Source organism: Peromyscus maniculatus, chromosome 6 (assembly GCF_049852395.1).
Source record: "Peromyscus maniculatus bairdii isolate BWxNUB_F1_BW_parent chromosome 6, HU_Pman_BW_mat_3.1, whole genome shotgun sequence".
NCBI classification, from domain to species: Eukaryota; Metazoa; Chordata; class Mammalia; order Rodentia; family Cricetidae; genus Peromyscus; species Peromyscus maniculatus.
In genome coordinates, this window is record NC_134857.1 from 14564091 (window position 1) to 14588417 (window position 24327).

At 37.1% G+C, this 24327-nt stretch overlaps 1 protein-coding gene and 1 non-coding gene across 12 annotated transcripts in view; both read left to right on the top strand.

Annotated features, from left to right (window-relative positions):
• Nlgn1 (neuroligin 1) overlaps positions 1-24327 on the top strand; it is an 891533-nt gene that overhangs the window by 305401 nt on the left and 561805 nt on the right. The window lies entirely within an intron of this gene.
• Positions 7313-7498, top strand: LOC121830669 (U2 spliceosomal RNA). Its single transcript, XR_006073881.1, has one exon. It is a non-coding gene; the product is annotated as a U2 spliceosomal RNA (small nuclear RNA).

Genomic DNA, 24327 nt, shown 5'->3' on the forward strand with positions numbered 1-24327 from the left:
ACCCAGAGGCACTGATCACCTTAGACACATGCATGTACAAATTGATTTTTTTTTCAGTTAAGATTCTTTTGAAACATTCTTTAAGCTGAAATAATAGGAGCTGTATGAATGTGTGACCTACATCTTGTGGCAAGCTTGAAGTGAAGTTTGAAAAATGTGTTGAGAGTTTACAGGATCTGTAGTGAACGCATTGCTGGAGTGTGTATCTTTTCTGATGGGAAGAAATTGAGCTTTGTGAAGTGTTTTCAAAGCATGCAGCCTGCTAAGACATTTATTTTCTGGATTTCCTTTTTCCTTCTCAGTATTTCCTCTCAAATACTTTCTTGAGATAAGAGGAGAATTTGAAAATAACAATGTTTTAGTGGGAAGAGCCCATTTGAGTCAATGCTTTCCAGATAAGCAAAAGGCTGGTTGCTGCTTTGAAATTCTATGGCAGGCTTATAGTTATGTATGAAGTAACATAATCAAAATATTATTTGAAGGTTAATTGAGGAAACATTTTTATGAAAAGAAGTGAAAAATAGGGAAAAGATAGCAGATAGGAAGTTTTATGATAAATAATTGGATTATTGTCACAAGCATGGGAGAAATATCTATATTCTTCAGGAAAGCCTTACTGAAGACTGGTGAGATGGCTCAGTAGTTAAGAGTACTTGTTGCTCTTGCAGAGGACCAAGGTTCATTTATCACACCCATATGGTGCTTCAGAGCCATTTCTAGATCAATTTGAGGAGATCCAACAACTTTTTTTCTGGCCTTCATGGGCACTAGACACACATGGTATACATGCATACATGGAGACAGACATTCATACATATAAACATTAAATAAACCTTTAAAGAAAGAAGAAAAGCATTACTTACTGTTCCCAATTTTAAAAATGAAGCTTTTAATTTTCCCTGTGGTCCTCCAAACTGTTTCATGTTGTTTGAGACCCTAGGAACCCCTCCCCCACCACAAAACAAACATTTCTTTTGTAATCAAGGTGCACATGAGTCTATGACCTTCATAGACTCCATTTGATCAACACCTCCTTGGTAGTCTTCAGAAGATTAAATGTAATAGAGAAAAACATTTAGATGTAATTGAGAGAATTACATCCTAAAGTTAGTGGGACTTAAGCAAGAATGTTGTGTAGATGTAACCAACCGTCCTATTAAATAAGAAACACAGAGCCAATACAGAGATGAAAGCCAAGCGGTCAGAGCAATAGCTAAGAGCTAAAAACCTTACTCTTCACTGTCTCTGTTGCCCTACCTCTCCGAAAGAGACCTACTTCCTGTGTGTCTGTCTTTTTATAGTGTTTCTGTTCTGCCTTCTCATTGGTTGAAAACCCAACCACATGACCTTCTAGTCACAGCCTGTCTGTACAGACCTCCAGGTCTTCTATGGTTCGTATTGAGATTAAAGACATGTGCCTCCAGTTGGCTATATCCTTGAACAGATAGAGATCCGCTTAGCTCTGACTCCCAAGAGCTGGATTAAAGGCGTGCACCACCACCGCCTAGCTTCTGCTAAGGTTTGCTATTAGCTCTGACCCCCAGGCAACTTTATTTATTAACATACAAAATCACACTTTAGTACAAATAAAATATTACCATATTTCCCCTTTTCTATTATGTTGTGATTACATGAAAACTTATAATTAGCTTTCATATCATGAAACTCAAAATATGCAAACAAAATGATTAGCATAGTCCTTGCTGTCAGGCAACATTATTGTTAAATAGACTATGGCAGCCAGGTGTGGGGGTTCATGGCTGCGGTGTAAGCAGTTGGGCCGCTGAGACAGGAGATGAGTATGGACTACACAGAGAGATACGTCTCAAAACACTAAAGAATGTTTATGATTTGTATGCTCCTTTGTATACTTTATAAGCAAGTATTTATAAACCTCTAAAATACAGATATACACATTTACTGTTCTGTCATTTCTCTGTTTACTTAACAGGATTAGGAGGGTTTGTTAGTAGGTGTAGATCTACAACATTTGAAAAATAGATGTATTGTGATTTAAACAATTCATGTAATTAAGATTTGGACTCCTTTCAAATTACCCCATTACATGTACAATGATAACACATGTTCCTTTCCACGTGTCTTTATATTATTGTTAATTCCCTTGCTAGTGTAGATTCTTTCAGATAGATCTGCTGGTTCCGAGATGTCTGGGCAGAAAATCCTACCTTACCTTGTCTCCTACAAGTATGAGAACCTTCTCACTTCTACACTCAGCATTTCCTGTTATCCTAGCTAGGGTTTAGTTGCTTTGTCTTACTCTGATTTGCCTGCCTGGTCTTCAGATCTATTGCTTTCTGATACTTCTTAGGGGGTCTGATTGAGACCACTGTATTCATTAGTCATCACTGAACTGTGACACCAGTCTGCAAATAGAGGTCAGACTAGATTTAGCTAGATGCATGTTTACATTTGCAATTATTGAAATAATTGTAATAAAAGATTTAAGGCAGATAGGGATAGACACATACCCTCTATGTCTTTTCTTTTCTCTGAGCTTTTAACTTTATTACATTTTTTTTGTTGTTTTGCTTTTTTTGAGACAGGATTTCTCTGTGCAGCTTTGGAGCCTTTCCTGGAATTCACTCAGTAGCTGGCCTTGAACTCACAGAGATCTGCTTGTCTCTGCTTCCTGAGTACTGGGATTAAAGGCATACTCTACAACTGCCTGGATAACTTTATTATATTTATATTTGTTTATTTATTAGCTTGTGTGTGCAGAACACGCAGGTTATAGCATTCATATGGAGGTGAGAAGACCACTTGAAGGAGTTAGTTCTCCCTTTCCATCACATGGGTCCTAGTGTAGCTAGAGTTTTCCTGCCTTGCCCACAGTTAGGACAAATCTTTGTCAACCACCAGTCCCACAGCCGCTCAGACCCAACCAAGTAAACACAGAGACTTATATTGCATACAAACTGTATGGCCGTGGCAGGCTTCTTGCTAACTGTTCTTATATTTTAAATTAATCCATTTCCATAAATCTATGCCTTGCCACGTGGCTGGTGGCTTACCGGCATCTTCACATGCTGCTGGTCATGGTGGCGGCTGCAGTGTCTCTCTGCCTCCGCCTTCTGCTTCCCAGAATTCTCCTCTCTCCTTGTCCCACCTACTTCCTGCCTGGCCACTGGACAACCAGTGTTTTATTTATTGACCAATCAGAGCAATTTGACATATAGACCGTCCCACAGCATCCTAGTGAATTCAAGTCTTTGGCCTTGGAGGTAAGCCATCTCACTGGCCCCATCAGTTAGCCTTTGTGATGTGGTTTCACCAACCAAAAACCTTTGTGTTTACCTTCACTCACCCTGGGAGAAGTTCTCAGTCCCCCTCAGCCTACTGAACTTTCACTGTTCATAACTCTTCCCATGATGACTATTATCTTCTGTCTTAGAACTTCTGTACCCATTGACTCTTTGGGGGCCTCCTGTCTTGGCTTCTATATTTCAAAGGGAATCTTTTTTACAGTAACTCTGTCTAACCTACATATTATTCATAGATATCTTCTGATATGATGCTATTTGGTGATTTTGGGAAGACACTACATCTATGGTATATGTGTAGCAGGAGTCTTAACAGGTCTTATTAAAAAAAAAACTTGTGGCCAAGTATTGGGGTGAATGCTGGAAGATCAGAGAAGCAGAACAAGCCACAGATACCTCACCCCACCAGTTCTTCAGCTGATCCTGTTTCCTCAGACTGGAAGCCTCTGAGTCCTTATCCAAAAGAATCTCAGCTGAACTGCTTCTCAAAAGCCTCAATGCTTAACCAGCCTAGTTCCTGGTTTTCACGCCCCATATACCTTTCTGCTTTCTGCCCTCACTTCCTGGGATTAAAGGCATGTGTCACCATGCCTAGCTGTTTCCAATGTAGCCTTGAACTCACAGAGATCCAGATGGGTTTCTTCTGCCTCTGGAATGCTAGGATTAAAGGCGTGAGTGCGACCATTTTCTAGCCTCTGTATCTAGTGGCTGTTCTGTTCTCTGACACCACATAAGTTTATTAGGGTGCACAATATTTTGGAGAACACAATACCACCACATTTATGTTTGCAAATTTGCATTGTTCTTATCCATCAAACAAGCGATTTGAAATACACAGCGTTTTAGAAATGTCATGGGCTTAGAGTCAAAGACTTTGCCACATAATAGTCATGTGACTGAGAATACTCTGTGGACATCAGTTTAATTTATCCATGCAAGGAAAGAAAGAGCATGCTTCACAGACCAGCAAGAAAGCATAAGAAAGTCAGGATTTGGAGAGATGTCTCAGTGGTTAAAAGTGCTTGCTGCAGAGAATAACCAGACTACAACCCACAGCTCCAAAGATGCTAGGAAACAAGGAGGACCCTAAGAGGGACGCATAGATCTACCTTGGGAAGGGGAAATAGAGGAATTTCCATGAGTAAACTGGGAATGGGGGGGCATAGAAGAGAGGGGATGGGGATGAGAACATGAGGGAACAGATGGTTGAGCTGGGGGAGGAACAGAGTGGAAGAGCAATGAAAGAGATGTCTTATAGAGGGAGACATTAAGGGATTAGGGAGAAACCTGATAATAGGGAAATTCTCAGGAATCCCTAAGGACTACCCCAGGTTAGACTAATAACAATAGTGGAGAGGGGTCTACACTGGCCTACCCTGGTGATCAGACTGGTGAATCCCCTGTTTGAGCCTTCATTCAACAACTGATAGGAGCAGATGCAGAGATCCATGGCCCAGCACCAGATGGGGAAATCAACAGAGATAATAGAACCAAGCTCCTAAGAACTCTAGACCAACAGCTGTGGAACCTGCCTGGGACCAGACTAGGTCCTCTGCATATGGGAGACAGTTGTGTAGCTTGCTTTGTTTGAGGGGCCCCTGGCAGTGGGATCAGGATCCATCCCTGGTGCATGAGCTGGCTTTCTGGAGCCCATTCCCTGTGGAGGGAATCCTTGTTCAGCCTTGGTGCAGAGAGGAGGGGCTGGATCCAGGGAGGAGGGGCTTGATGCAGGGAGGAGGGGCTTGATCCTGCCTCATCTGAATGTACCAGGCTCTGCTGACCCCCATGGGAGCCCTTAGCCTTTTGGAGGAGGGGATGTGGAGTGGGTCGGGGTCGGGGAGGTTGGCAGAGCAGGAAGAGGGAAGGTGGGGACCTGTGATTGATATGTAAAATGAATAAAAAAATCTAATACCCTAAAATACTTTTCTAAAATACAAACAACAACAACAAAAAGAGTGCTTGCTGCTCTATTAGAGGCCCACAGTTCAGTAGTTCAGTTTCAGCACCCACGTTGCTGGCACACAAATGTGTGTATTTTCAGCTCTAGGGTATCTTATAATCCCCCTTCTGTCCTCTGTGGGTACCTGTACATATATTATATGCATAAATAAAGTATATAATAAAATAAATACACTAAAAATAGTAAGACAGATGTGCCTTAATTACTTTGTAAATTTTGTGCAAATATAAATTATGATTACAGCTAAAATTTTTAAGTTTTTATGCCAATAGGAAGCAAAGCAATGTGTATACAATGACATGCATCATAGATAACTGGATGATTAACAATCTCCAGAAGCAAATATGTGGCCATATGTGGCCATCAGAAATTGTTTAGTAAAAGCAGAAAGAAAAATGAACTAACAAATAGGGTTGCACTCTCTGTTCCTGTATGATAGAATAGTTAAATTAATGGCTAAATCTAATTAAGAAACTGAAAAATTATAGAGTGCTTGCTGCCAATACTAAACCCAATGGGCTGTGAGACAGGGATATGGTAACACTCAAAAGTTACCTCACCTTTGTTGAATATTAAGGCGATTTCACTACCTAACCTTGGAAATAAAACAGCCCTTGCAATTACATTTTGTAATTTGTTATTGGTTCAAAAATTAACGACTTTTGCTGTAGTCAATGGATCATCACAGGTGACAAAGCACAGCTTTAATTAACAGTGACAGGTAAAGCCCCTTAGAGTCAGAGTGGATTTATAATAGCAATTATATAAGAAATTATATTTTGATCATTACAGTTTCACATTGAGGCCAAGAGTACTAATCATATGTAGTCTGGTTCTAACACTTTGTGGGGCATTGGCAAATATTTAAAAATCATGAAATATGCCAGCAAACTGTTAAATGTGTTATGGCCTACTGCCTTGATAAATATCCTATCTTAAAGCCTGGTTTGCATTTAGAAATTTGGGGCTGTTGGTATCCCACTTAGGATCTTGTTGCTTGGCTGACTGTCCGCAATACTTTATCTCAGAGCAGTAGTGAGAAGAAGCCTGTGCCCTCACTCCCGAAAATCCCACTGGTAAGTGTTGTCAACTTCACCTTCCACTTCTACGGAGCTGAATGCTGGAGAGACTTCTGTTTGCAGAATGTTCATGCTACTAGGACATTCTGCCTGTTTGAAAACAGAGCAGGAGTGAGCAGTTGAGGAGTGAGGAGTTAGGCTCAGACCATTACAGATTAAAGACCAGGGGACAACAAGATAGCTCATCTGGTAAAAGCATTGGCCACCAAGTCTGATAACCTGAACTTGATAACTGAGACTCACATATTAGAAGGAGAAAACTGACTCCTCTTGCAAGATTTTTATGACCTCAGTACATGTACTGAAATGCACACACACAAATCTCAAATATATATGTTAAGTATTATATATACATATATAAATGATTTTTTTACTGAAGCGATTTGTTTCATATAATATATTATGATTATGGCTTCCCTTTCCCCTACTCCTCCAAAGTCCTCCTCCCCTCCTCCCCCACCCAACTCTATGCTGTTTCTTTCTCCCTCTCATTAGAAAACAGGCATATAATAATAATAATAATAATAATAATAATAATAATGATAACAAACCAGAATAGGGAAAGAATCAAGCAGGAAAAAGCACAAGAAATACATACAAACACTGAGACACACACATTCACACACAAACACCCCCCATAAGCACAAAGCTAGAAAGTATAATATATAAACAACAGATCTATAAGGTTAAAAAAAACCTGAAAAAGTGTTGTTAAACAAAATACCTCCATGAATATAATAGACATGGGTGTCTGGAGAACAGCCAAAGAAGGGATTGCAAACTGCAGTTGGACACATCTGCCTGGTCCTAGAAACTCTTTATCCCCTAATAGGAGAAGGAGGAAAGATTCCTATGGTCTTCTAAAGCATACAGCCCAGGGCCCCAAACTTCTGAGGTGACCAGAGTTCTTACATAAATATATTGCAAAGACATTAACGATTTATTGGAGTTGATGTATTTGGTTTATTGTTTTTATTAAAAAAATGGCACTCATGGCTTCTTGGCCACTCAGCTAGGATCAAGTACAGTGTCTGTTCTTACCAGGTTAATATCTGATCTATCCTTTCCCAGGGTCAATATAGTAAAGGGCTTGTTAAAGGAGATGAAATAGGAGCTTGCTCTGTCTATTCTACCAATCAACCTGGTGCTGCAAAACCTGTAAGAGGCATGCACCCCTCAGGAAACAAGGCATCTTGTACAGTCGGGGCTTACTTTTTAGCTAATATCTTTTCAGTTTTGTTTTCTGTGTTGGGAGGGAAAAATAGCACTCTCTGCAGCATATGTCTTTAAACTATTTACCGTGTGTGTGTGTGTGTGTGTGTGTGTGTGTGTGTGTGTGTGTGTGTGTGTGAGATACCATGGTGTTCAAGTGGTGTATGAATTACTAGAGTCAGTTTTCTCCTTTTACCATGTGGGTCCTGGGCACTGGCTTAGGTCTTCAGTCTTGGTGGCAAGTACTTTTCCTGTTCAGCCTCTCATGGCCCCCACCCAATAGCAAATTTCTGTTGTGTTGTCTTTTTTTCTGTTCTTGTTTGGCATCTTGTGGGATTTTTAGTAATTGAAAACACTGTGTTCTGTGCATCGTGCCAAATAATTTAGACACATACGTCACCACAGCCGTGTGTAGCATGGGAGGACCTTCCTGCTTGGTCCAGCATTTTGTTGTGGAGGTACTAGGACTAATTCAGTGACATTAGAAAACATAATTTTACCTAATTATGACCAAAAATGTAGTCATAATGACCTAGGTTTTGTAAGGAGAATGAGGGAGAATATTCATGATCAAAACTAATAACTGACTTTATAGTAGGTATGTGTATCCCTAGAAAAGCATAGGGAAAATTAAGAAATTCATGTACCAAACTATGAGGATGCAATGAGAATTTTGTTTCTTAATTTAGCATTTTATGTATTTTAAAAACTGAGGTTATATAATGAATTCAAAGGTAAATATATATAAAATACAGTACTAATATATTGAAAATTTTATCTAAAGTTAGTTATATTTTGAATGCCCTGTCAAACTGGTGATGCACTTATCTTTCGGTGTAGGTTTTGGTAGAAAGACCACTTATAGATATGAGTGAGTGTATATGTGTGCATCATTCATTGTGAAGCATCAAACAGATACAATGAAAAAAAAGACCAACAGTGCACTTAGTTTAGCATGTGATGACTGCTGGGAGAGGAAGAGCCATTTTTTTATAATGATGTGACCCCTCCTCACCTATAGGATGACCACACACCAAAGCAGGCCCAAGGCCCAAGACTAACCATACAGTACAAACTGGACTTGATGGAGGACAAAGGAAAAAAAAAAGAAGCAATCTCAAAGTTGAGTGGGAAGGAAGAAGAAGGGTGGTGAGGGAGGAGCTAAGAGGGGTGAATAGGTTAAAAATATGATGTATGAAATTTTCAAAGAATTCATAAAATGTATTTTCAAAGTTTATTTTCTGGGGTTTGCAAACTAGCTCAGTGAGTAAAGGCCTTTGCTGCTGCACCTGGCAACTTGAATTCCATCCCTGGGACCATATGGTGGAAGGAGAAAGCCTACTCTTGCAAGTTCTACTGTGACCTCCACATGAATGCTGTCTCATGCATACACCTCCACACATATGGACACGGCACAAAAATAACATGTAGAAATGAATGCATACAATTCTCCCTGTGTGTTATGTTGGCTTCTTCAGCTTTTTGAGGCAGAGTCTCCCTCTGTAGCCCATTCTGTTTGGGAACCACTAACTCTTGCCTCAGCCTTCCTGCCGCTTGTTTTGCAGATGTGAGCCCTCACACCCACCTTGGTCTCCATACTTCCCTGGATCACAGCTCACTCTGCATATTGGCTACCACTGTGTTTGGCACTCCACTTAATACTCTCCTGCTTGCAGTATTCCTACTCACATTCAGTAGGGAACTTCTCCATGCCTCATGCATGTACTAACTGTGGAGCACAGTCTGCGTTTTCAGCACTTACATATATCTCACCACTACGTTTTCAATGCAAAGTGTTGGAATTATTTTCAATTCCTGTCTACTAAGAATGAGTCCTAACACTGAATTCCTAAAATTTGGTTCCTGAGTACTTGGTAAGTCTGTTCTACAGGCCCATTGTGTGCTCCACAGAACACAGGTAAAGTGCTAGGGCACTCTGAGTTCGGTTAAGTAAATGAAATCTTAAAAGATTGGAAATTTAATTGCAGCTGTAAATTTCTTTATTAACTGAAGATATTTTAAAAATAGAATCCCTTGTTACCTGATTCATTTTGGATTTAGTATCTACATTTAGAGATAAGCAATTTAGGCTTTATAAACTTAGAGCATAATAAGAAACAGTTAATTACGTGACAGAGTAAAATGAGCAGTTCATGGAAAACATAGGCCTCGTGGTCACTGCTGTGTCTTGATGTAGTTTTTCCTTAAAGGCATGTTAGTGAGAACTGTTTTCATGCATGTACCAGCCAGACTAAATATCCTCAAGGGTAAGAGGTGAGAATCTGGCTGTGAGTATCAGACTTAAGAACTTAAAAGCTTATAATATATGTTTGTTTATTATTTAGGGGTTTGTATACAAAGAAACATCTATAAAATTTATATTCTAAGTTTTTCAAGACAAAAACAAAAGCCAGAAACAAAAAATTTTCAGAGATGTTACTGATTTTAGGATAGGTTTGTGGGTTTGCTGGTCTCATTGTATCCACTACTTTGGCTTAATGATTCAGGATATTTTGCAAATATTCAGATACTTTATGGCTAAGAACAGAGAATAAGATGTATTGGGGGATAATCAGTATGCATTTGTTTTTCAGGGTCGTATCCCAAGTAGAAACATGCACATAGAAGTGAAGGTTTTAGGAAACACAAATTATTAATGCTATCACTTGCTACTTCTATATTTCTTTTCAGAATTACATGTATAAGCAGAAGAGTGCTTGATTTTCATATTTTAGGGATGAAGTCACTAAGAAGTTAAAAAAAGAAATAGAAGCTGTATTTTTCCCTTTTTATCTTTTGGGCAGCAAAATATTAGTCAGAGGACCTAAGTAAAGGAGAAGGATGGAAACAAACATTAGCCTTTTACTACAGGGTGTGCACATGTGTGAGGCTCTGTGTGCACCTGCATGCATACCCGTGTGTGTGTGTGTGTGTGTGTGTGTGTGGTGTGTGTGTGTGTGTGTGTGTGTGTGTCCCTCTATTAATCTCTACATTTTTTGAGACAAGAAGTCTCACTGAACCTGGAGCTTTTGGTTAGACTATAATGACTGGCCAGTGAACTCCAGGTAAGATCTGTCTCCACATGCAGAGTTCTGGGATTCCAGATGTGCATATTACCATGAAAGAGTTTTATTCGGATTCCACGGATTCCAACTGAGGTCCCAATGCTTGTGTAATAGGCAGTTTTACTAACTGACACATTTCTGTTGACATGCAATGTTAGCTTTATATTATCAGATCTTGTGATTAGACTACTAACAGCTGCCATTTTAAAATAACTATAAGTAATTTTCCATCTTTACACATCAATAATCATGAGCTCTGAAGGGAGGGCTTCCTGGCTTACTATATAGTTGACTTTGAACATTCACTCGACATTGAGGAATCCTTCATGTTTAAGTTGTGGTTAATGACAACACAAGCTCCTTGTGGGAATTAAATAGGCTAATAGGTGCAAAGTGTTTTGAATACAACCTTACACCCACACTTAATAAAAGACAACTGGTAGCAGTAACTATTATGTCCATAATTATATTATTTAGTTCATTTTTAATGAAGTATATTATAGATGTACCTATTGGTATTATAAAATGCTTAAGGGACACTTGATTTCATATATGACCTATTTCTCAAGATTGCTACTTCATATGCTTTATTTCTTCTGAAAAAAAAAAGAGATGTCTCAGCAATGCATTCATAAGCAAAAAAGATAAAGGCAACATTGAATTTTGGAAGGGATAGAATGAATTGTGAATGCAAAGATTAATACAAATAGATTTGAACTTCAAGTCTATGATATCATGTCTTTTCAGCCCCTTAACTTCCTTAGTTTCAAATTACAACTTTTAATTGATTACAATGATTGGTTATAGCAGTGTCTATTACAAATGCTCACATTATTTATGTTCTATTGTTGGCTCAATTGAGAATGTCTTGGAAGTGACACATGCTAACAAATGGGCAAACTCTCCATTTCTGATTGATAAGATGTTCATGGAGTACTTTGTAAAGAAGAGGGGTATAAATGAGTAGTCTGCAGAATCAGATAACTGAGTACATCAAATTTTTATATATTGTTAACAGTATTGGTTTAGAAATGCTGGAGGAAACTCTCAGGTAAGCTGAGAATAGTAGAACAGCTTAGGTCAGAAGGGTTTTGTCCTGAGCACCAGAGAGTCCCAGAATGGCTACATGGCGAGAGCTAAGTTTGAGCTCTCTTTTCCTTTTTGGAGAGCTGGTGAAGGGGACGGGGTTCTTTGGTGGTAAACACTTTGTAGAGCTTCCTCTTCCTGAAATCCAGTAAAGTGGTGACTGTAGCTTTTTAAAGGGAGTGAGAGACTGGTTATAGAGAAGTGGATGGTCCTATGCAGTTGGAGTCCACAGTAGTCAGAATTTCTTTCCTTTTTCATCTGCATTGCAAGGTTTTCTCAGATTTTTTTTCCTTTTGTCATTCCCATGTGACTTCCTGCTTACAAATCAGAAAATGGTTTGATTTTGTCTGATAAGAATTAAAACACCTACATTGGATGACCCACGTATATGACCTTTTTATGCCATGTACATATTTGTTGTATGGAATGCTTCCTCTTGAAATTTTTTTGTCAAGTCTTACTTTGATACCAACAGAATAATAAACAAAATCAGAATGCTTCTTCTGTCTTCCTGTTCCACAGGGAAAGGAACGATTTTATTTGTGAGTTATCTCACTTACTAAAGAGTTTTCATGCTTCAGAGTGTTTGCTTTCTGTGATTTCAGAAAGAAAGGGGATCCATAAGCTATTTTTGTGTATCATGAAGAAGGTTTTGTAATCCTTTTACTAGAAGCAAACTGGACTATGGTTTCCTCATTATTTTCTCTGTATTTAACAGTGTGTACAAGTTCTCATTCTGCTTCCTCACATTACTTTGCTAAGATGAATTGAAAGACTTAAGTAAATCTGGCTTTGCAGATAAAATTTTTTTGGAACTGTATAAACCTGTCTACAAACTGCTCTGGTTTATAATTGAAATGAAAAAGAAAAATCAAATCTTTGCTTATTTTGCTTTTATGTTATGATGCAAAGAAAAGGGTTTAAACTTGTAAAAATATGTTTATTTAATTAGATTTTGATTAACACATTTCAACTCTTCATGGTTGGAAGGTGTCTAGTGAAAATAGCAGGTCATATAAATATTCCTTTCGAATATTTTAGACATGGCCAAGGAATAAAAACATGTGCATATCCAAAATATTTATAAAGTAATAAAAAATGCAACAATTGAGGAGTTGCCCAAAATGAAATTGAGCAAGTGTACCATGTTTTGGTTTCTGTCACAAATGTGTAACAGAGCTAGTAGAGACAATGCATTTTCACTTTTAGAAGGGAGTTTAAAAGACTTAATCATTATGGACACTATGATTTCTGAATTAAGCTATGTTTTTTTGGAAAGATGAGTCACTGGTTTTGTTCACATAAGCAATTTCATTTACATATGAGTGCATATATACTGTGCATATACATATTTTATACATTGCATGTTACATTGTTATGTAGCATTTCTACATGGAGCATACCTGTTTTATATATTTCACATATGTGTATGCTCTGCAAGACTGTGACTCATTTAAACACCAGTCTGCCCTTTAGAGAAGCTTAAGTGCTACTTTTATACAGGAAGCAAGAGACAGCAGGGTCCTGTGTCAGGAAGACCTTTGGATTGCGCCCTTTGAAGCTCATCAGAGCCCATTCAGGTTTATCCCAAGGGGTCAGTTGATGGACGGCCTGATAGTTCTTTTTCCCAGGGGCTGAATGCACAGCTTGGGCAAGACACCCAACTCCTGCTGACTTGAGAAAAGTGTAATTTTAATGATGATTATAATGAGCTTCAGTGTTGCTGGGAGCCAAATGTATCCTTAAGTCCAGGAAAGAAAGCCGCAATCAGGGTGAAGTATAATACAGATTAGATTATACTTTGATAAATTGGCCTTTTAATTAAGATTTCCCCTTTTTCTATAATGGTTTATCTTTTACTACTCCAAGGTGAATACTTGTTATGCATCTTTATGAAGATGTCATAGCATCTGAAATTCAGTGAATGCATGGGGATGGGGGTGGGGGTGGGGGAATGCCTGTGTCAGACCATTTATCTTGACATATTAATCAATGGAACTGCAGGTTTGATACCAGCACCTGGACATTTTCAGTATTTATTTTTGCTCTGGGACCCACTGCCACTTACTTAAAAAAAAAAAAAACAAAGCAAAACAAAAAACAAAAACAAAAAAAAAACAAAAAAAAACCCTCTAGCCTTAGCAGATGGCTTTTATCTACTCTGAACTCTGAAGCCCAGGCTTGAACTGCATTTTCTGAAGAAGATGATTAAAGAAGCATCTAATAAAAGAAACTTAAGTTAGACACTGGGATATGAAGGTTGGCAATCCTTAGAGTGGGTGGATTCTGAGAGGGAAATTGAGTGTTAATAGAATTTGATTGAATCTGTTCTAAGTGACTGTGTTTATCGTCTGCCAGACATTAAAATGATTGAGAAGGTATACAAAAAGGATAAAGTTAATTTTTTAAAATTAAGTTGCTTAAATCCCTTTATGGGAAACATAGAGACTTGGTAATTGTTCATTTAAAAATAGGAGTGTCAATCCACTTAATACTGAGATTTCAAAAGAGGTCTGGAAAGTAAAGAGCTGATTCTAGCTTACTTTGGATAGCTCATAACAAATGCTTTTGAGTTGTTTAGGCTGTGACTCACAATTAATATATATATATATTAAAATGTGAATTAAATATTTACAAATAATGTCCCCAGCCCAGGTAATTGACTCTACATTCTATTGCCTACTATTTCATTAAAAAGAAAGTATATCAAAAACCAACAAGCCGTTTCATAATTCACATAGATCTCAGTTCATCAGACAATGCTCTCAAGTTGTGTACACTACTTAGAAGGAAAGTGAATGTACAATAAATTACTAAATATTCTTTTTAAAATTATAAAACTCTTATTGCAGAATGAATATAAGAACATGTTGTGTTCCCCAACTGTCAAAAACTGCTGTATTAAGTCAACTAATATTTTGTTTAGGCCAATATGTACATCATTTGTCTGCATGACTGCATGGGTGTGTGGCATACTCCAATTCAAAATGTTACTAAAATAAGTAGTATGTTGAGGTGCTAAAAGAATCATTTTAAAATGTTGAAAATATTTACAAAAAGCACCTGAAATTTGATGCTATTAGATGCTGATATGTAGATAGGATGATTTTTGACACAGAAAATGATAAAAAAGGAAACTCAAACCATTAAATAAGACAACATCATAGATTACTGTACCCCAGCTAAATGGGCCTAATGCAGTGAATGAGATACACTTTTTATACTGTAATTTCTCTTATTGCCAAGGAGCAGGAGGCTGACACAGAGATGTCTTGGGGATAGGATCACTCATGTCTTTCAGATCTATTCACCACTTTTCCCAATTGAAAGCCAGGCATAATTTGGGAACAGGTCCTTTGTGCTCATTATACGTTTTTTTTCTGATTCCATGGATATAATGCATGAAAGGATGAATGATGAGGCTGAGTTGGCTAAGGGGTCTGGAGGAAACAGTGAATGTGCATAGTCTGTTCTCTGTTCGCCTTGAACATTTTCCCTGATTTCTCTAGAGATCTTTAGTTTTCAACATTAGGGAGATGGGGGCATCAGGAGTTGAACCCAGTGTCTAACACAGGCTGGTGAAGGCACTGAACTGTGTCCCAGAGTCCTTTCTACCTTTTCCTTTGAAACAGGGTCTCACTCAGTTGCCCACACTGGCCTTGAATTTTCAATTTTCCTGCTTCAGCCTCCCAAACAGCTGCGAATAAAGACTCGTTTCAATCTGTGAAGAAACTGTATTTTAAATGACCTTAGTATCATGATAGTTATTTCTGATGAAGTTGAAGGTACAAATTTTATCTTCAATGAGAAACATTTTCCTCATGGTAAAAATACATATAACCATGTGTTTGAGATGTTTAAGTTTCTGATCAAGGTGACTCAAGTCACTTAGTTTTCTCTCTACTTCAAATGGATTTTGGTACTATGTGATGTAGAAACAAAGTTTAATCAATAGAAACTTACAAAGGATTCAAGATTACTTGTCAAAACTAATCAAAAATCTGTATATGTGACATGTGGAGCCTGCTTCCATTGTATCACCGATTACTTTCTTAGGGAAGACGAAATAAATACTAAGTAAAAGAGAAGTAGATTTTGGTTCATTTTTAAAAACTCTTCATCAACACATTATTAGATAATTCTATAAGGGAGAAATGTATCCAAACTAAACATTTCACTTGTATTTCCATATAAATGTATTTGGGGGCTGGGCAGTGATGGCACATGCCTTTAATCCCAGCACTCAGGAGGCAGAGCCAGGAGGATCTCTGTGAGTTCGAGGCCAGTCTGGTCTACATAGTGAGATCCAGGACAGACACCAAAACAACACAGAGAAACCCTGTCTCAAAAAAACCAAAAAAAAAAATGTATTTGACTATTAGACATCCTAGACCTTTGAACTTACCATTCGAGTGTCACTAGCAGCAAGAATATTGAGAATTTAATGTAAATTTTCCTTCAAGATCATTGAGTATGTCTTGCAAACATAGTTAATATCCATGGATGTTGTAAGAAACAGACTTGACGTCTGTGCTTATCTAGTTTTTAACAGTTCTATGGAGATAGTTATTTGTAAAATTTATTTAAGTGAATTTGTGATAAGCAGAAATCAAAAGTATGAGGGAGAAAGAAGAGAGCTCCCAGCCTAACTTGGTGGTCAGGGAAGGTACCAAGAAGGGCCAGGCATCAAGGAGTGTCTTAAAGAGGAGATAGATCATATCCTTTCATGATTACAAGGCTGCTTTTGTGTGCTCAGATCTGGCATTCCTTTCCCATTGAGAAAAGCTGTAAGACTCCCAAACTAGACTGTGCTAGTTTCATTTCTGTTGTTGGGATGAGATACCCTGAGAAAAGCAACTTAGGGGATAAATGGGGTGTTTCAGCTTACAATTCCAGGTTATAGTGCACCACTGTAAGGCAGTGAAGGTAGGAACTTTAAACAACTAAACACATCATACCCACAATCAAGAGCAAACAGTAATGAATGTATGCATGCTGATTTCCTTGTTTGAGCTCAGCTTGCATTCTCTACTTCTACACCCTTAAGTACCTTTTGCCTAGAGATTGATGCTGTCCACGATGGGCTTGGTCTCTCCATGTTAATTAATAAAATACCCCATAGACATACGACAGGCAACAATATGTAGAAAGTCCCTCATTGAGATTGTCTCCCGAGATGTATCTAGGTTTTGTGCAGTTGACACAATTACCATCACAGAGATCACTAATGTAGAACAAGCTATTTGTTAGGGAAATCCTTTGAATATTTTGTATAATGGATCCAGTCTGCAAGTATTGAAGTATTTAGTGTCTGGAATCCTAAAAGATAGCAAAATCAACTTGAATGTTTTTCTGTGTCTTGAAGGAGACACACTTAAAGTCTTTATTTTGAAGTAAATAAATAATATAATTTTAACACTAAATAACAATTCTTTGCAGTTTGCTTTCAAATTTACATGGGTCAACAATCTATACAATAAAAAGTAAATGCAATAACTTATAACAAACTGAACACTAATAATTTATACAAAGCACTCACTCTGTGTCAGAAGCTACTCTTAGTATACCAATGAGGTATCTTACTTCATTTGACAGCAACCCAGTGGGTTTTCTAAAGCAAAGAAAAAAATGTTTCTATATTTTAGGCAATTGCTTATAGAGATGGTTATAGAAGCCTGGAAGGTAGCATAGACTTTTAGACGCAAAAGTTATGCTTATTGCTGTTAAGAAAATAATGAAATAAAATAATTTTTAATTCTCAAGACATCATAGTGTAAGTGATGAAGTGTGGGCAACTCTGACTTTGTTGGGCTGTCCAATCACTTGAATGGATTGGAAGTGGATCTTGCTTGGTCAAGAAAATACCAAGCATATTTTAGTGTGGATTCACAACTGGTATGATGTGTCAGACTTCAGAAAATCGTGCTGTATATAAAAGGACCTGAGTTCGATATTTAGTAATCAGGATTTCAGAGTCGTTGTCTCTCTTAGGACCCTGCTATCAAATCAACAGTGCTCAGAATGAAGAAACCTCCTCCGTGTCTCTCAGGAATTAACAAGATAACATACCTGATTGTGACAAAGGCCCAAAGTTAGTATCTTCACATTGGGTCAGAGGCTATCACCTCTCTGTCACTGTCTGCAACAGCTTGTGTATGTAAAAGACATTAACCTCCAGAGTTTCCCTTTCTTTACCTTGCCAGTGACCTGGGGTCTGTGTTTATATTTGGGAGACAATAACAAGGAAGTGGTCATTGTGTGGACACTGTGGCCACAAATTGTTTGAAATTTCTGTAATTCATTTTTAATCAGTATAATGGGGATGAAAACAGTGTCATTATTAATGGCAATGTTAATGCAGAAGCCCATTCATTCATTCATTCATTCATTCATTCACTCACTCACTCAGTTTCTAAGAATACCTGCAATGAGCCAGGTACTATTATTTACTTCAATGGGAGAAACAACAAATTAAAAAATGGGCTAAGCATACAAAATATAAGAAAATGAATTTGAGACAGGTCACATGATGTAACTATATCAAGGGCTTAGTATCATTTTTGCCATGAACTTGTCAAAAGTAAATCATGTCCACATTCAAAAAAGGTCATTATATAACACAAAGGTCTAAATTCTCAGTGGTGACAATGGGGTATGTCTATCTACATTTCTTCTTTTTTAAAAAATATTTTATTCTTTGAATATTTCATATAATGCATTTTTATTTGCATTTTCTTTTGACTTTTATACATGAGTGCTGTACCTACATCATTTCCAACCACCCCCGACTCCTTCCATTTCTGCTTCTCTCAAATTCATAACTCCTTATTTGGGCATTCTCCTTTGGGTATACCCCAATATTGATGGGAATAGGTGAAATTTATGATCTTCATTATTATTGTGAAAAAGGAGAGCATAGGTTAATAGTGAGAAGTCATGATGCCATTATTGTCATGTGACTGTGTTATACACCTCATTTTAAATTCATGACATCAGTCTCTTTTCAACTTGCTTCTCACAGGACCTTTAATGGGATACAAATAAATGGTAGAGATTGAATCTGAGCTACTGAGTGGCATAAAGCAGCAAGGTGTCTCCTCCCTCCCTTCCTTTTGCATTGATGGTTTTCTAAGTCTTCAATGACTGTCTGCGATGACCCAGAGTGAGTGAGTGACTTTGTGACCATCTGCCTTCTTCCAAACTTTAAGTTCTCAGTAGAGGGAAAATAATATGGATTTTTATGCACCTGCTTTGCACATCTCCTGAACCATAGAGACTTACCTTCCTTTGTAAACTATGATCTTTTAGAAACAAGAAACAAGTATGACTGTGTACTAAAGGGCATTGTTATTGCTTTGATATTACCTGAAAGTGTAACAAAATTTAAAATTAATGACAGCCAAGAAGAGGGAATGGAGATAATCAAAGTTGTGTTCCTTGCTTTAGAAGGAACTTTCATTCCATTTCCTTGCTTAAAAAAGGATACATATGTTTACCAGTGATTTTTTTCAGAGGGAGGTTTAAAAACACGAGACAAAAAGAAAACACTCTTTTCAACATAAGACAACATTATTATCTTACATGAATAGCTCCTCTGCTAACAGAAGCCCCATAGCCATGCTTTGAGCAGAGAGGAGTGCTACATCACTCGGCATGGTACCCACATACAAGGTAGCAGATTGCCTCAAGCACTTCATGGGACCAGGCAATTGGTAAGTGCAAAATTAATTACCCATCCCTAGAAATCTGCTATATATGACGCTGACTTCCCTAGGGAGAAACTTATTTTTCTTTGAAGACCAATATGTAGTTAGCAGTTATTAAATGTAGAGAAACATTCATCATAGACATCTTCTAGTAGATGTCTTCGTGGTGCCATTGCATTCAGTCTTGCCTGTCACTGGTCATACTCACATTGGAGACCCCTGCTCTGCCAGCTCTTCAATTGATCTCAGAGAATTGATATTGACAGAGTCCAGATTGCCTTTCACCACCCACCAGGCAGTTGAAAATGAATATTTTCTTTCAATAGAAATTCATTTTGACAAAGGTTAATTTCTAGCATTTTCTGTGATCTGTGGTCCAGTCAATTTTCCCTTCTTCATCTTTGTGAGAACATAGTTCCCCCGTCTACATAGTGTATCAACCTCTCCATCATCCACTCAAGGAGGTTATTACAGTCCATGTACACTTTTACTTTTCTGAACCCTGACTGGCAGTGTCTTTCCAAAGAGAAGCAGAATTACTCTGTTCCTTTTGGAATGCTGTTAAGGAAGGATTTTGTCATGTTTTGTTCTTGGAGAAGTAGTGAAGGGGATGATGAGAACAGGGGCTGTAATGTACTCAAATTTGCAAAAAAAAGTTTCCAGCTGGGTTGTAGAGGGAAGTATCATTGGGTTCATGAATAGGGTCAGATTACAGACATCTTCTGAGCTGGCCCATCACTCCTTGGACTGATGAAGAAATTCAGGAAACATGTTTTAAGCTTTAGAAGTTCTCTAAGAAACAGTTTTGTCAGAAACAGCAAAAGACTAGAGGTCCCTAACCTGTGAAACACATATCCTTAAGCTTTAGGTGGATACAAAAACATCATTTGGTATTTGCCTTCTCAAATTCTCTTTGGTTTGCTGTCTTAAGACTTTATAATTTATTTTACCTAAGGACATAAGTTATGTGGGTAACCTAACATATATACACTCTCATACATTTCAAGTTACGGTGGAAAAAGAAGCAAAATATTTTGAAGCATTCCCCATTATTCTTTCTGACAATAGAATCTTCAGTAGAATCCAGACCTTGACCTTTGTAATCACTGCTGTTTATGAAGGATAAATTCTGGAAAGGAATGAACATTTAAAAATATTTATTTTATTTTTTATTTTATTTTATTTATTTATTTATTTTGGTTTTTCGAGACAGGGTTTCTCTGTGTAGCTTTGCGCCTTTCCTGGGACTCACTTGGTAGCCCAGGCTGGCCTCGAACTCACAGAGATCCACCTGGCTCTGCCTCCCGAGTGCTGGGATTAAAGGCATGTGCCACCACCGCCCGGCAATTTCTTTTATTTTTAAGATTATAATATAATTACATTATTTTCCTCTTCCCTTTCCTCCTCCCAAACCCTCTTGTATACCTTCCTTGCTCTCTTTCAAATGCCTGCTTCTTTTCTCACCACTTGCTGTTATATGCATATATATATATATATATATATATTCATATCAATCATTTTAATGGAGAATCTTGCCAACAGTAAGGAGCAGCTTACAAATATCTTTGCTAGGCATTATTGTGTATGCTAAAGATGAATGCAATTCTGATTATACATTATTCATGATATAAATGTCTGGGCTATTGAATCCATACACAGATAGCCCATAATAAGATTAACATGTTTACTTCTTATCAATATTCTATATTATAAATGCTTCAAAACTGCCACCTTGCACTTCTATATCTGTTTCTTTTATATATTTTATTGATAGGATTTAGGATCTTATATTGAACAGCAAAGTAGAATTGCCTCCCACTGCCCTCCCTCTGAATTATGACAATAATTAACACCAAATGAAATTATATATATATATATATATATATATGGAGAGATAGATAGATAGATAGATAGATAGATAGATAGATAGATAGATAGATAGATAGATAGATAGATAGACAGATAATGCTTGATTAGACAGGATTGTAAATGCAGAGGGGGAAAAACCCACAACAGTGGATTCTTAAGTGCATGTAGCACAATCTCAAGATAATTTTATCATGTGAAAAATTCTAGGATGAAAAAGAACAGTGATTTCAAACTTTTATAGGCTAATTCTAAACTATCATGCTTACGGTTTGAAGGTTTAGCACAGTGAGTTTAAGAGAGAGTGAGTACTAGGAGAGAAAGCATGTGCTCCTCTTGGAGAGGACCAAGTCCAGTTCCCAGAACACACCCCTTACAACTGCCTGTAACTCCAATTCCAGGGGTATCCTATTTCTCTGATATCCATGGGCCTTACACTCACTTTCGTACACACACACACACACACACACACACACACACACACACACACACACAATTAAAAATAAAATAAATTTTGAAAAGTGAGAGAGAATATTAACTGTAAATTTTAGAAAATACCAGGAAAAAGTGGTCCAAAGAGGTATGTGAAATACACAACCACAACTTTAAATTAATCCAGCATTTCTAAAAGATTGACATATCAACAAGAAGTCAGTATAAAGTTAGTTCTGTCTACATTTTTTTTCACACCAAGTATTGAAATTGAGTGATCATTCTTAATTAATTCCAGGAGTTCAGTGGCCACAAGTATCTAGTGGTGTCTATTTTGGACAGTGTGTTTCAGTGTTCATCTAATCCTTCAAGATAGAAGAAATCTCTAACACACATTTGCCAAACCATAAAGATGGGGAAAAGAACAAAGATGTGAACACAACTATGCTTTGGACAATGTAGAAAGCAAAATATAGCTATTTTGTTTTCTATTTGAAACAAGGAAACAAATAATATTTTCTGAATTTATAACTGAAGAAAAATGTTTGGGGAACAGTGTCAAAGAAGTTGTGTCTCCTGAATAATCCAGCACATCCAGTTACCTTGGGGTTGGTATTTCCATTGGAGCCTGCAAATAGGATAATGTCACTCTAAAGCCTGTGACTCTTTTTTTTTTTTTTTTACATTCAGGTAATTGAGAGATCAAATGACAATTTCTTCTTTTCTCTGAAAGACACAGGTATTGCTTCATATGTAATTTAGATTGTTATTAGATTTTAATAGGAAATTAATTTCTTCAAATCTTTTCCTTTAGTTTTAGTGTCCAATGAGGTTTTATAGTTGGTAAGCATCACAGCAACACTTGATGTAAAAGAGATGAGTGGCTGTATATGTTTGCTGTTGATATTTCAAGACCATGTTCATTTTGAATGTTTTCTTTGGACATTCACAAATAGTATAGAAATCTATGTGCTTTGGATCCCAGGTCCCACTGAAACTACAAGCATCGGCATTTGTCATTCTGAAATGGGAAGAATGGGCCCCTGAAGAACTGTTGAGAAGAGGGAATGAGGAAACTGTGACATGCCACTCTGTGTGCCAATGCCAGCAGGCTCTAGGAAACATTAATCAGACTTTCTCTTTGGCCCCAAATAGTGCTTATTTTTCTGTTCAAAAATCCAGTTTTTTGCCAATCTGGAAAACAGTGGAAGAAACTTACTTTTTTTCTTACAGAAGGAAGCATACTAGGTAAAAAATAAATAATGTATCTAAACAATGTCCTGTATCTATAATTTATGTAGGTATATATTTATATATAGGATATATATTTAAATACAGAAGAGATATACAGAACAGCACAGGTTTCCATTCTTGCGTCATTATAGAGTGCCTGCAATAGTATCTGTACATAATTCTCAGATTAACACACTGCTAACAGATTAATCAGGATATTAACATCATTGAAGTATTGACAAAACAAATTCATTAAAGATTAATCATAGCTTCATAATGTATTATACTATAGTTTTGCAAAAAAGAATAAAAATATTCATATTTCCTTTTTCATGCTTCCAATTTATCAATGTAATATACTGTTTTAATGTAGTCAATATAAAATATGATATCATTTAACTTGTTTGAGCCCCCCTTTCTGGGATTAAATGCCCCAGTAGTGCATCTTAGCATAACTAGATGTTTTCTATCTTTTAATTACTGTGACTAATTTTTTTACAGCTCGGTAACAAACCCTTGAAAATAATGAACATGGTGACGCATTCTTAATTATAATGGTACGAAAAGCACCACTCTAATTTCAGGCTTACATTGAAAAAGAATTTCTCTGGAATTGAAGCTCTTCTGATTGCTTTCCACATCACGTTTTAAACAAACACTGTGCTGCTTTAGCCGTGACTTGGTTGCCTAGGATACACAGTTAATGTAGCCCTAAGATGCTGGTACCAGTAAGCTTTGAGGCCATGTCTGTAAGTGCTGCACACAGTTGCCTTTAATAAATTGGAGAAATTTAACACAGGCCCGTAGTGGGGTGATCATTTTGATTAATAAAATAATTGGCTGTATATTTGAATGGTAATATGGAAAAGGGCTGTTTATTTTTTACATTAGTTTTCCATGAAATGGGCAAAAGATGCCTATTTTTAAAACAAATGCAAAATTGATTCAGTGACCTAATTCTAAGACACATTCTCAAAGAATATAATATTGGTTGTCGCAGTACTGGGAAAGCAAACTAGCTAAATCTCAGTGAGTCATTCTTACAAACATCATCTAATAGTGTCTCTTGCTGGTAGATGTTTATTTTGTCTGTGGTAAGAGCATTTCACAGCTTATTTTTATTAAGACATTGCAAGTTTCAAATATTGTCATAGAAATATAATAAAATGTGCAAAAATGTTTGCAATGGTAATTAATGAGAACATTGGTACTGCTGGAGAATCACAGATTTGAATGGTATATGTCTAGGTTGTTGTGTTTCTCACATTAACAAGTTGTTTTTCGATGACAGTATATTGTTCATATTTTACCAGTATGGATTTTTGTTTAATTATGGAGCTGGGAATACAAAGCTAGCTATATATTTTAGCAAAGCTAAATTGTCATCTTTTAAAAATCAGTTGCACT